The sequence below is a fragment of the Mus musculus genome, chromosome 11, assembly GCF_000001635.26.
Source record: "Mus musculus strain C57BL/6J chromosome 11, GRCm38.p6 C57BL/6J".
Taxonomy (NCBI): domain Eukaryota; kingdom Metazoa; phylum Chordata; class Mammalia; order Rodentia; family Muridae; genus Mus; species Mus musculus.
Window position 1 is genome coordinate 43,460,511 of NC_000077.6, and position 13,728 is coordinate 43,474,238.

General features: G+C 41.3%; 1 pseudogene; it reads right to left on the minus strand.

Annotated features, from left to right (window-relative positions):
* Positions 1 to 1,672: 1,672 nt before the first annotated feature.
* Positions 1,673 to 13,692, minus strand: Gm12151 (annotated as a pseudogene).
* Between the last annotated feature and the right edge of the window lie 36 nt (positions 13,693 to 13,728).

The following is a 13,728-nucleotide window of genomic DNA, read 5'->3' on the forward strand; positions in this document are numbered from 1 at the left end:
ATATTGGCTGAATTTCAAAATAATACAGAATGGTTAGATTGTACAAATGTTACTTGTTTTTTGACGCAATGCTGGAATGGAACCAAATTCTTAGCCTTAGTGGTTCATCTACCAATCTTTGTCCCTGTGCCTGTTGAGGCAGATCCAGAGAAGTTCCCAATAACGAGTCTTATTCGGCAAAAGAGAGGTTTTGGAATCACAGCTGCCATTGTTACAGCCATTGTGGTGTCCGCGGCATCAGCAGTTACCGCAGGAACTGCTATGGCCCATCAAGTTAATACTGCTGACACCATAAGTCAGATAGCAGAAAAATCCTCTGAAGCATTGCTTACCCTGCAAAAGGTGGATTCTCATATCGCCTCAGGGTTAATGTTAGTGAATCAGAGAGTGGATATTTTACAACATAATATGGAACGGATGATGGATGTCATACAAATGAGTTGTGTGGCATCCACATCGCATGTGTGCATTACTCCCAATAAGTATATTAATAATTCTTTTATTAAAAGTACAGACCTATCGAATTACCTGAAGGGGAACTGGTCGCAGGAGCTGGAGAGGTTGCAGGCGAGACTGCAGATGCAGATCCTGAACCTTAATGGGACCAGAGTGGAACCAGTGACCCTCGGAGACTTTACCTCTTGGTTTACCTCTGCTTTTTCTTACTTTAAGGAATGGGTGGGAGTGATTTTGTTTGGTGCTGCCATATGCTGTGGACTGGCATTCATGCTCTGGTTGGTATGCAAATTCAGAACCCAACAAAAACGTGACAAGGTGATTATAACTCAGGCACTTTTAGCTATTGAAAACGGCTCCTCCCCTGAAATTTGGTTATCCATGCTCAAGAATTAGTTGGCATCTGAGTTCTCTGCTCTTGCACTCCACGGCACTGAGATGAGAGAGACTCAACGATCATTGATCAGCCCTTGCACATCACTGAGGTTTCCTCATTGCAAGCGATAGAGTGATCATGATTTCACCACTAATTCATTTTTTGGCTGGCCTCTTTTGCAGAGTTCGCCCTAGGTCATTTAGCAGTTATTGTCACACAGCACTGCGGTATCCAGAGACGGGCAACTTTCCTCGTGCACAGTCCAACCTAAGACATGGGGCCCGGTGGCGATAGGGTTACCCTATGACGGGTAAGGCTGTGACATTAGAGGAACGACCTAAAACAGGAGCCACGGCGGATGGGCATAATTGCACAGGCCTAGTCCAGCCTCATTTTATTAAAACAAACAGGGGGAGATGTGGGAAGCCACATGTGCCGTTGCTGAGTGGCACTGACTACTGCTGGCCACCACGCATAAGATTGGACAAACAACCAATGTGTACATATGCAGGAAAGTTTTTTGCAAAAACACTGCCTGGCCCAGGCATGATAATGAGGTTCTGTAAGGCACTAAGAGAGTAACCAATCGGATGTGAGACATGCAAATGAGATATGATAATGAGGTTCTGTAAGGTACTAAGAGAGTAACCAGTCAGATGTGAGACATGCAAATGAGGTATGATAATGAGGCTCTGTGAGGTACTGAGAGAGAGTAGCCAATCAGATGAGGAACATGCAAATGAGGCTTAGTGCATAACCAATCCGGGTATGAGACACGCCTCTCCTAGGCCTATAAAAGCAGCACCAGTTCTGGGCTCTTTTCGCCTCTGCAATCAAGCTCTCCCAATAAACGTGTGCAGAAGGATCCTGTTGCAGCGTCGTTCTTGCTGGTCGAGTCCGGTGCGCGCAAGAGGCAGTAAAGAAAGCCAAGGTGTGGGGCTGTAGCCCCTGCATCATAGGGCATACAGTGAGGGAAGGCTAACACTGCAAGCATTAGATTAATAGCTAGCACACTCCACTCCTTTGGCTGGTTAACATCCATACCTTTCTAACTCATATTGAAAGTTTGACTAGGGGCAGGTGCCAGAAAGATGGGTAATTTCCATTCAGTAAACAGTTTTGTTAAACAGGATTGCCCTTTCTATAAAGGTAGTTTCTTCCCAGAATAAAAATGCAAAAAGTCTCAGTCCTCAAATTTACTAGTAGTAGCATGAACTATTTTCCCTAAACACTAAATCCTTATATCAACTTTAGTGATAATCTTTACATAAAATAGTCAACCACTCCTGAAATCATTAATATGTCATAATGTTGAGTTACACACAGATCCTGTAAAATCAGGATGTGTGACAGAGCCAATAATGGCCTAAGTCCTAAGGCCTTAGGGGAGTTACAATTTCAGATCCTGAAAACCCAACTCTTTCCACCCCAAGGGACTATAGTTATTGGTCCCAAGGCCACTGTGTGCTCGGTTTGTGGTGCCCTTAAGAAATCCTGGGTTCCCCTTTGTGCAACATTGTTTGATGAGTTTCCCACTGATTTCATCCCATTGTATGAAAGCTTCCTGCTGACATTGTCCCATTTCTGCCTAAAGTCTGTATATATGATTCTGCACTTCTTAATAAGCATGTTTAGCATAAGACATAGCTTGTGCAAGACCTCCTAATACCAGTCTTTTCTTTTCTTTTCTTTTCTTTTCTTTTCTTTTTTTTTAAAATCATGTTTGCTTTAATAAGATACTGGTCGAAGGGGTCACACTAGTACATAAATTAAATTTTCTTAGCCCTAGGACCAAGTAAGGACAGAGCAGTTTGGTATCCTTAATCTTGAAGGGTGATGATTCCGGGTTAGGACCATTTCTTCGAGATGTTGAGATGTTCTAGCTGGTCTGCAATGTATCTGTGCTTAGGGAACTTGGAAGTGGACGCTGCCTTGATGGTTCAAAAGCCTTGGCCCTTCGCTCCGTGGCATGGCCGTACTTCGCTGTCATGTTGGACATGCTCAGCCAGTAGTGGTTCTCGGCCTCCAGGCGACAGATCATGTTCTCCTTCGCTTGGAGAAACAAGGTCCGCGGCCACCGGTGCTTCCTGATCCACTGCCTGCCCGGAATGCGGCCGCGGAGGAGGACAGCGGTGAGGAACATGGTGCCTCCTCGTGTACCAACCTACCCCGGACACTCTCCCCTCGGTGTTTCGCGTAAACTGACTGACACGGCCGATCCCAGTCTTTTCTATCTCATTATCTTCTGATCGTCCAGTCCTCTCTCAGGAACCTGCCACTGGAGAAGGACCTGCTGCTCCAGATAGATCATCAAAGAATGAATTAGAAGGAAAATTAGAAAGTATTTTGAAAGGACAAGAACAAAATGTCATATGTCAAATCATGAGATGCATCAAAATCAGTGCTCAAAGGGAAAGGTGGAGCCGTAAGTGCTTACATTAAAAATAGCCAGGCTTGGTGGTGCACACCTTTAATCTTAACTAGCACTAGGAGGCAGAAGCAGGCAGATTTCTGAGTATGTGGACAGCCTGGATCTACATAGTGAATTCCAGGACAGCCAGGGCTACATAGTAAGATTGGGAGAAAGGAAGAAGAAGGAAGAGAGAGAGAGAGAGAGAGAGAGAGAGAGAGAGAGAGAGAGAGAGAGAGAGAGAGAGAAGAAGAAGAAGAGGAGGAGGAGGAGGAGGAGGAGGAGGAGAGAAGAGAAGAGAAGAGAAGAGAAGAGAAGAGAAGAGAAGAGAAGAGAAGAGAAGAGAAGAGAAGAGAAGAGAAGAGAAGAGAAGAGATAACCTGGACTTGTCCCTTCAGAAATGAAACTAACCCAAAGCAAGAAGAAAGAAAAAGAGAGGGCAGAAATAAATAAAATAGAGAAAAATCAATAAAACCAAGAGGCAGTCCTCTGAGAAGATCAATAAGGCGCTAAGGACATGACTAAGGGTATGAGCATTTGCTCATCCAATCGATCATATTTGTCAATTAGATAAAGTACTCTATTTATCCTGACTTAAAAGTTTACAATTCTGTGCTTGAATTATGTTTTAACTTTTAACTTATATTACTATCTGAAAACTACCCTTCCTATATCATCTTCCTCAATGTTAAACAATTTGAGTTTGATTATGAGACAATAAGTCATCTTCAACCTTATCAGATTTCCAAGAATTATCAGAAATCCAAGAATGAATTAAATATTACCTGAAGATATAGGAAGGACAAAACATAGATTTCAAAACTTAACTGATTTGTAGACAGTTAACTACTTGGAAAGCCCCTCATTCCTCAAAATGTTGGAGCATCAGTCTTTAGCCTTTAGGCCAAGAACCAGCTGACAGACCTTGAAATGAAGAAGGAACTTTGAAGGACTTGTTTGCTGAGTCTTGGCAGAGCTAAGCTATTGACCATGCTATATCATGTGTCTGTTCTTGAACAGTACTTTTTGTCTGTAGATTAATAGGGCAATTTTTGTCCAGTTGCTACCTTGCTATAACTGGAGCAACTCCATATGGAGGTTTTGACGCTCAATTTCTTCTTTGAACTAAGAAAGGGTTACTGTCAGGAGCAGACATGTCTCTAGTCAAATGATCTTTAATAATGAATTAATATCAAATGTTATATTCTGTGGATTTTTGATGTTTTAAAGACTATCTATCTATATAAAGTATATCTGAATTGTTGAACCTTGACTACTCTTTGCTATTTTCATTTGAATATTACAGAAAGCACCTTAATATAATTAGATCAGAGTCTAATATAACCATGAGTTTATTACCTGGCCTTTAATTTGCGCTATTTAATCATCTTTTTGTTTGTTTGTTTTTGTTTTGTTTTGTTTGTTTTTTAAGACAGGGTTTCTCTGGGTAGTCCTGACAGTCCTGGAACTCACTCTGTAGACCAGGCTGGCCTTGAATTCAGAAATTCGCTTGCCTCTGCCTCCCAAGTGCTGGAATTAAAGGCATGTGCCACCACCGCCCAGCTTATTAAATCATCTTATATAGTTTGTAATAGCAGTTATTAGACGGACTGGCTCTAAGCCTTGTATTCTTAAATGAGTTGTATAGGCATGATGCTTATCTAAGAGTAACAATATTAATTGCAAATTTTGTAGCAATATAGGAAACTTATATCAATTAAAACTTTAATCTGCATCAATCCATAAACTTTGTATCAGTGTAAAATTATAACTTCTTTTTGTATCAATTATAAAGATTTCTACCCATGTAAGATGATGGCTATATAATGTTTTGTTTAAAAATAGATTTAGTAATCCATCCCAGCCATTTCCTTCTTGTTCAAAATTATGACCATTTCCAAATTATTCCTTAAAATGACAACCTATCTATAATTTATAAAATAACCATAACCAGACACCCAAACGCAAGGGATCAGGATGGCAATTCTCCATAACTTCTTCCTGTTAAATAGGAATGACAAGAAAATTCTTTAAAGCAGTGGGGAGAGGTAGGAAAATTAGAAAATTTGGTTAGACTTAAGAAAGATAGCTTTAGTGTCTGTTATCCATCTCTGTGTGCTTAGAAAGCTGAGGACATAACTGAAGTTTTGATTGGAAAGGCTGGATGAACTGAGTCCATTGGAAATCAGCAGCAATTCCTGAAGATGTTCTAGAAGCAAGTCTCTGAACAGCATCAGGAAGCAGGGGGCTGGAACAGCCGGTCATTTCAGCGTCCTGGAGGATGAATCTTGCCAGAGCTGTACATTCTGCAATGTATAAATCTCATAACCAAAATTTTGGTATTATTAAGATATTTGTATGGATTGTGCAAGGTGCACAGATCAGTTAAGAATCAATTTTGGGGGGGCTGGCGAGATGGCTCAGTGGTTAAGAGCGCCAACTGCTCTTCTGAAGGTCCCGAGTTCAAATCCCAGCAACCACATGGTGGCTCACAACCATCAGTAACGAAATCTGATGCCCTCTTCTGGAGTGTCTGAAGACAGCTACAGTGTACTTACATATAATAAATAAATAAATCTTTTTAAAAAAAGAATCAATTTTGGTTCTTCTTTGTGTAGGTGAAAGACAACTGTCTTTTTTAATAAACTTTATTCATTCATTTATTTATTTATTTATTTATTATATGTAATTACACTATAGCTGTCTTCAGATGCTACAGAAGAGGGTGTCCTATCTGGTTATGGATGGCTGTGAGGCACCATGTGGTTGCTGGGAATTGAACTCAGGGCCTCTGGAAGAGCAATCAATGCTCTTAACCCACTGAGCCATCTCTCCAGCCCCCGACAACCGTCGTTTTTATGAGTTAATTTGATCAATAACCAATTATAATAAATCTTCATTCATGACATATGAAGGAGGGCATGAAGAACCTTAAGGATTTCATAATCAACAAGATTTATTGTCTAAATTTAGCTGAGGTTTTGGCTAGAGACATTTTTATGTCTAAGCCAATTATTGGCTGTTCCCATGTTGAGAATTTAGCAGATCAAATTACCTGTCCTGTTTGGTCTTCTTAATTTTTTCTTTTCTGTCTATAGCCAAGATCTTCAGGGGGTCTTCCCTATCAACCGGATTCATATCATTTTGAAAGGGGTCCAAAGCCGTTTCCCCCTCTCCTGTTACCATAAATACAGAGCCTCTCTCCCAAAATAGCATGTCTTTGGTCCATTAACTGGAAATCGTTAAAGGTATAGCTTGACCTCTCCCAGAGGAATTTTAGCATCATAAATACCACCAAACTTATCATCATCTTCATTTTGATAATGAAAACAACTCAAATCAATTAAAACAAACTAAACAAATAGTATCTGTTGAGATAGTGCTCCCCCACCATCTGCTGTTTTCTTCTTACACAATTAATTTTTAATAGTGAGATCAAGGCCTAAGTTCTTATTGTTTGAGATAGGTTAGGCTGCCTACCCCCTGCTTTTGGACCTATAATTTAAGATCAAAAGCCTCAATCATTTATTCATCTCCGTATATTTAAATTCTCCCTTCTTTGGAGATTAATATATCTGTGAGTATATATTCCTTTCTCTTTATATAACTTGAATTAACATAAGCTTCTATTATCTGTCGAGGTAAGTTTGTTTATACTCAACCCCTGATCTTGACCTACAATTTAAGAACAAAAGCCTCAAAATATTTATTCCTCTATGTATTTAATTTTAACTAACTTCCCTTCTACTTACTGTATAAGTCTATTTCCAGGCTCTGTTTTTTGTCATACCAGGCTAAGCAATCCCTGAATTCCCAGGTAGACCATGGTCAAAGACTTTCTGTATTTGCCTTGGCAAGACTTTTACTTTTCTTTCAATGCATTTTTTCCTCAATCTTTCTATTCTCTCTCCCTGCCTTTATTTCCTATGTTTGAGATCGAAGGCCTGGATTTCATTATTCCATATATACTTAAATACAATTAAACAATTACCATTATACTCCCATTTATCCTTAAAAACAATTAAATCAAATTTCACATGAAATCTTTTCACATTAATATTCTTTTTTTTTAGATTTATTTATTTTTATTGTGTGGGTATGCCTTGACTGCATTTGTGTAGGAGCACCACATGTATGTCTAGTACCTGTAGAGGCCAGAAGAAGACATCGGATCCCATTATAGATGGTTGAGAGCCACCATATAGGTACTGGGAATTGAACTCAGGACTTCTAGAAGAGCAATCAGTACTCTTAACTACTGAGCCATCTCTCCAGCCCCCACATGAGCATATTCTTGACCATGTTTCCTTTATAATATATTCCAAAATGACTTCTCATGACCTCAGATGAGCTCCAGGGTATATCCACATAGTGCATAGATTCATATTGAGAAACCCTAAACTAATTCTCTTCTTATCTGTAAGGTCTATTCTGTGCCTCTTTGTGAGTCCATGACTACACATCAAACCTTTAGTACTTAGCCCTTAACTGCTGCAGCCTACATCCATCATTCTAGGTATTGCTTAGTTCAGACACAGTAGACACCAAATGTCATGCTCAGAACTCTCGCCCCGAACACTGTTTTGTCAGAAGATTGAATTTGTAACGCTGAAAGTTTTTACAGCAATCAGTAGTGTTGGTCAGAATAAACCATTGACCAAGGTTTCTTCCTTCCACTTAGCTTATCATGAGGAACCTTCACCCCTTGCAGACAAAGTCATAAGTTGAGAAGAAGAAAGAAGAGAAGAGGAGGAGAAAGAAGAAGAAGAAAAAGAAGGAAGAGGAGGAGAAGATGAGGGGGGGGAGAGAAAAGGAGGGAAGGGAGAAAGGGCAAAGGGGCAGGAGGAGGGGGAGGCAGCAGCTGCCTTGTGGGAGGAAAGCAGAGTTGTTTGTTATGTGACCCAGGTAAATCTTGTGTTGTCTACATCTTCTTCCTTGTCTCCTCTGTTTTATGTTCACTAATCCACGTTATGAGCTTGTAGAATCAAACAGCATCCAGCGCCATTGTAAAGGGCTCAGCCTTCACAAGACTTAGCAGCAGACCATGAGCTATTACTTCTCAGAGTGTGGATTTTCTCAAAAAGCTCTGGAGGTCTTCCCTTATTGGCATTTAGCACAGGCTCCATAAAGAATCTCCATTTGCTCATCAAAGTATCATTGGATCCACTAGGCCTGGAGCTCCAGATGGCGGAGCAGCAGCTAGCACTAAAGCCAGGCGTGCTTCAAAGCCATTCATGATCTGGCTTAAGGATCTCTTGGTACATGGGATGGGAAGTACCACAAAGGACTATCAAGCATTGTGCTTCACTACCATGGTGAGGAATGAGAAATAGTAATTTGCTTTTTGCCATTAAATAGCTGTTACATTACACTCTATAGTATCAAAACATCAGAAATTTCAGCAAAGTTAATTCTCTGACTCACAGGCATTTTACTAAAATGGAGGGTATGTTATCACCTCATTAGATCTAATCTGCATAATGTCATTAATGAGATGGACTCACTTGCTGAAATGACATATGTTCAGCCTGGGCTACAGAGCAAAGACACTATCCTGTTTTGTTTTGTTTTGTTTTTTAACTTGGTTTTTCTTTTGACCTTTTTTTTTTTTTTTTTTTTTTAACAAACATGTTTCACAGTTAGTTTGTAACACACACATGTGGCACTTTGCAACCATCCCAAGTCCCGAGCTCAACTTCTCTGTCACTGGAGCATGGAAGTTATACATCCTTAAAGAGATGGCTGTGCACACAGATATGGTTTGCTGTGGGTAAACACACCTGCCAGGTGTGAGCAGACGGGTAAACACACCTGCCAGGTGTGAGCAGACGGGTAAACACACCTGCCAGGTGTGAGCAGACCTACCATGCAGAACTCCATCTGAGTGTCACTGAAGGGCAGAGCTTCCCCAGACACAAACAGCTGCAGACAGAGTCTCTTCCCAGACTCTAGCTCATTCGTGTGCACAGCTCAGTCACTGTCACATCTTACTCTGAGTCTGGGTTGTCTGCTTTTTCTTCCAAGCCAAAGTGCAGAGATGGAGAATTTCCTTTTCCTTTACTCTCGCTTGACTACACTGGCAGAAATGGGGCAAGTCCTGCCCGTACCTGCTCTTCATAGCTTAATTCTGCAGAGTGGTTTACAGCACCCCTTCAAACAGCGTATCTGTTTTGTTTTGTGAGTAGGTCTTACTCTGTCACCCCCTATGTAGCCCAGGCTTGCCCCAAATTCTCAGCAATCCTCCTACATTAGCCTCACAGATCCTGGGATTCCAGGTGTGACCCACCATGCCCAGCTTCTTCCTTTCTGAGCCCTGCATTTGAAAAGCCTTCTCAAGAGCCTTTTCTTTCCTTCCTTCCTTTTCCTTTCTTTTTTTTTCTTTTCTTTCTTTTTCTTGTCTTCTCTTGTCTTTTCTTTTCCCTTTCTTCCTCCCCCACACTCTCTTTCTTCATCTGATTCTAAAAATGAGATTTCTCCAGCCAAGGCCTTGCAAGTTACATCTGGAATCTGGATGGCGCTTTTCTGGCCACTTCCTGTTGAAGAGACGTAGTGTCTATTTTGGTCTAATTTCTGTCAGAGCTCCAGCCCTTTCGGGACTTCAGAGTTCCTGAAACCACTCTGCTGCTGGAGACTCCCTCTGTTTACTCTTCCCTTTCCCGTGGAAACTTCTCTCTCTTGCTCTAATAAAGGACCTTGTGCCCAGGACCAAGGGTTAGGTCACCTCAGCTCCCCGTCACTAATGCAATCTTGGGGAAAGACCCATCCTTGTGCTCCACACATTTTTTCCCCTGTGAAATGGAAGAAAAAACTTCCATTTTTATTATTTCCATAAATAAAATGTGCCATTGTATGGAGTTCACTGTTAATTTCCTGAAGTCTCTGGCACACCTGCAGATCCAAGTCCACCCATAGCAGTGAAACGAAGACTCTCCAAGAACTGTTTCACAGGACTTGGTTGTTTTATTTTCTTTTGTTTTGTTTTCTTTTCTTTTTGCTTTATCAGAAAGCAGGATACTGAATTAGTAAAAACACTCCCATAGCTTTCAAATGCACATCATTCCAAGATACACAGTGGAAAATAAAAGGGTCTCCAGTTTTTCAGTTCCTCTCTCTAAGGAATACAGTTCCCATCATGAAATTTTGCTTTTTGTTGTTGTTGTTTTGCTTTGTTTTTTTGTTTGTTTTGGGGGTTTATTTTTTGTTTTGGTTCGTTGGCTGGTTGGCTGGTTGGTTGGTTGGTTGGTTGGTTGGTTGGTTGGTTGGTTGGTTAGGTGTGTGTGTGTGTGTGCAGCATTTCACTTGGAAATCCAGTGAATCAAACTCCTAATCCCCCTGTTTCGACCTCCTGAGTGCTGCCATAAAGGTTTGCATCACCCACCACACTCAGATGGGATATTTTGTGTTCCCTTCTCAGTTTTGCTTTTGTTGTTTGTATACAAGTGTGTGCTGACTTATTTAACTTCCTCCCTAACTGTTTAAAGTTCTTTCTCAGTTCAGCGGGTCGAAAGACATAGGGCACACTTCCAGAACAAATTCCTCAACTGCTATGTCCAAAAACAACACCAAAACAAAATTTATATGTCACATAAACCTACATATTTTCTTTTGTGCTGAATGACTGTCTCATTGCATCCTCAGTGACAGAGGAAGCTAGTGTCTGCTTCAACCCCATGGCCTTTTAACTTGACCTTTTCAATCAAATGACATTACAACCGTGAGTACAATTCCCCAGGCCCACCCACTCAGGAGCTCTACAATGGCAGCATGCCTACCTCACCAACTGCTGTCTCCCTGCCCTTGATTCATTCCTGACACCCCATGTGGAGTGACCTCATTCTGGAGAGCTTCTACAACACTAAGCCCTTTACTGACAATGAACATCTGAGTTCTTGGGTCTTGGCCACTAGCTTTTGGAATGACTCAATAATGGTGTGTAGACACTTGTGTGCCAAGGGTGGAATGAAGGAAGAGTTGAAAAGGGCAAAGAGAGTAATCCATATTTTAGCTATGGGTGTAAGTCAAAGGACCGGCTCCACAGCTATCAAGCAACTAGCCATCTCTGGGCCTCGTGGCATTGTGCATGCAATGGGGACCTTGGCCTGAATTCTTTTGCAGGACCTTTCCTCCTTAGTGAGTCTAAAAACTCAGACGCAGCCTAGACCAGGGCATGCTTGCCTACCTGGTATAAGCAAGGGGTACACAAATCGGGACGTGGCTCTAGCCAGTGGGAGGAGCAACTGAGAAGGGCTCTAGACAGTGGTGTTTCAGGCAAGCAGGCTAGAGGCTGGCTCACACTAGTGATTTCTATTATTTATTGTCCCCCCCTTACAATATGTCAAACTACCAACCCAGCATTGTTAGAGTTCAGAAGAGAGGCACAGAGAGGTTGTGGGGACCCAGTAGACCACCAGTTAATAATTCAAAGAAATGGCTTCATTCACATCATCTCACATTGAAAGAACTTCACACAAAAGGAAAGGTTTGAAGTGGGTATGGGAGGCAGACACTGCAGTGAGTCTCCTTCTATAGTTACTGACAGGAACTCATTGAAGCTAGTTTAAAGAGAGGATAAGAGTAAGAGAATAGGACTTCTGTCACAACTATTACAAGTATCAGAACAAAGGCTTTAATAAAGTAGCCATGGCACTCTGTCCCCTCCAGTTCTTATGTGAGACTGTCACTGTCTCTTTTCATAAGCAGGTTCTTTCCAAGTGGCATGAAGCTATGGCTCAAGGACAATAGGACTATGTCTCTGAAGTTAATACTTCAGAAGAAAATCGGTACCTTTCTTTTCTTTTTTGTTTTTCTTTCTTTTTTCTTTTGTTTTTTTTTTTGTTTTTTTTTTTTTTTTTGTTATGTTTTGTTTTTTGAGACAGGGTTTCTCTGTGTAGCCCTGGCTGTCCTGGAACTCACTCTGTAGACTAAGCTGGCCTCGAACTCAGAAATCCGCCTACCTCTGCCTCCTGAGTGCTGGGATTAAAGGCATGGTACCTTTCATGAAGATCACATGGGAGGGTGAATTGGTTCACTTGGACTCATGTCTATCTTGTAGGCATGGCCAGTCTGAGACCCACTGACCTCCACACACATGCATATAAACATAAATAAATAAATAAATAAATAAATAAATAAATAAATGTAAGTTAATCTTTTAATTTGTTGAATAAACATTGAGCCCACTAGCATGTCTTTGTATCATTACTTATTTTGTATTATGCAATATAATGCTAATATATATGATGGTATTAATATAACATTTATGATCACTACAAATTATAAATTTATGTAATATCAATACTGATCTCTGCATAGCTTGATAACTTCCTAAGTGTCTTATGGGTGAGTGTCACAGCTAAGGGAAGGAAGGCAGGTGCAGGTGAGATCATTATTCTTCCTCTGACATCTCTGAAAGTGAAATACTGTCTATGCAGTCCACTGACGTGTCTAGGGGAATGCAATCAGCATTGGACTTTGGAGGCATTTCTGCATTAAAATTCTGACTGTAAAGTCTGCATCTTGTGACAGCTGTTAGCCAGATGCTCCTGCTGCTCAGTGGGGAATACTAGGAGCTAGAAGAAGGGAGCAGAGGAAGGAAGGGAGAGGTGCTAATAACAGGCCTTTGGTGTTTCTTCTTCTAGTGTCTGCTTGTTATCTAACTGAGATCTCTCTGATGTCTTGGATGCTGAGATCACCCAGGGTGTTCTCTCTCTCTCTCTCTCTCTCTCTCTCTCTCTCTCTCTCTCTCTCTCTCTCCCTCTCTCTCTCTCTCTCTCTCCATAACTTGAGGTAGACCTGAGAGTCAGAAGGATAAAGAAGAAACTCATCTGCAGAGGACAAAGAGAGAGAGAGAGAGAGATGAGGGCAGGGACATATATGTTCCCATCTGTGTGGACATTGACATCCAGAGAAAATCCTCACGTGTGTACGTGTGTACGTGTGTGTGTGTGTGTGTGTGTGTATACAGAAAAGAAGCCACTGAACACTCAATGTCACCTCACACAGATACTTAGCCACTATCAGACACACCCAGTATACTCCCAGTTACACACTCAGCTCAGTCTTCACCATGAATCTGCACATGCATACTGGGGTCTGACGTATATTTGAATGCATAACCTACACACACGCACACACTACTACTACTACTACTACTACTACTACTACTACTACTACTACTACTACTACTACTACTACAAAACATGTATGTATACCTTATAATCACTGTCCAGTGCACGAACATTCAGTGAACAAGGAAATGCTCTCTCCTGAGACAGCCTCGGATCCACCAAGAGATAAATGCCCACGTGTACACACAGATGGCTCTGCAGACACTGGCGAACACCGCAATAACAACGACTCGTGTACTAAACCTTCAAATGCTCTGACAGCTTCTACACACATAAATGCATCGACACACCCAAGTTGCCCCCATCGCTAAAAGTCTTTCTAAAATCCGAAGGGAAAAAGAAGGCCAGCTGCTAGCCAG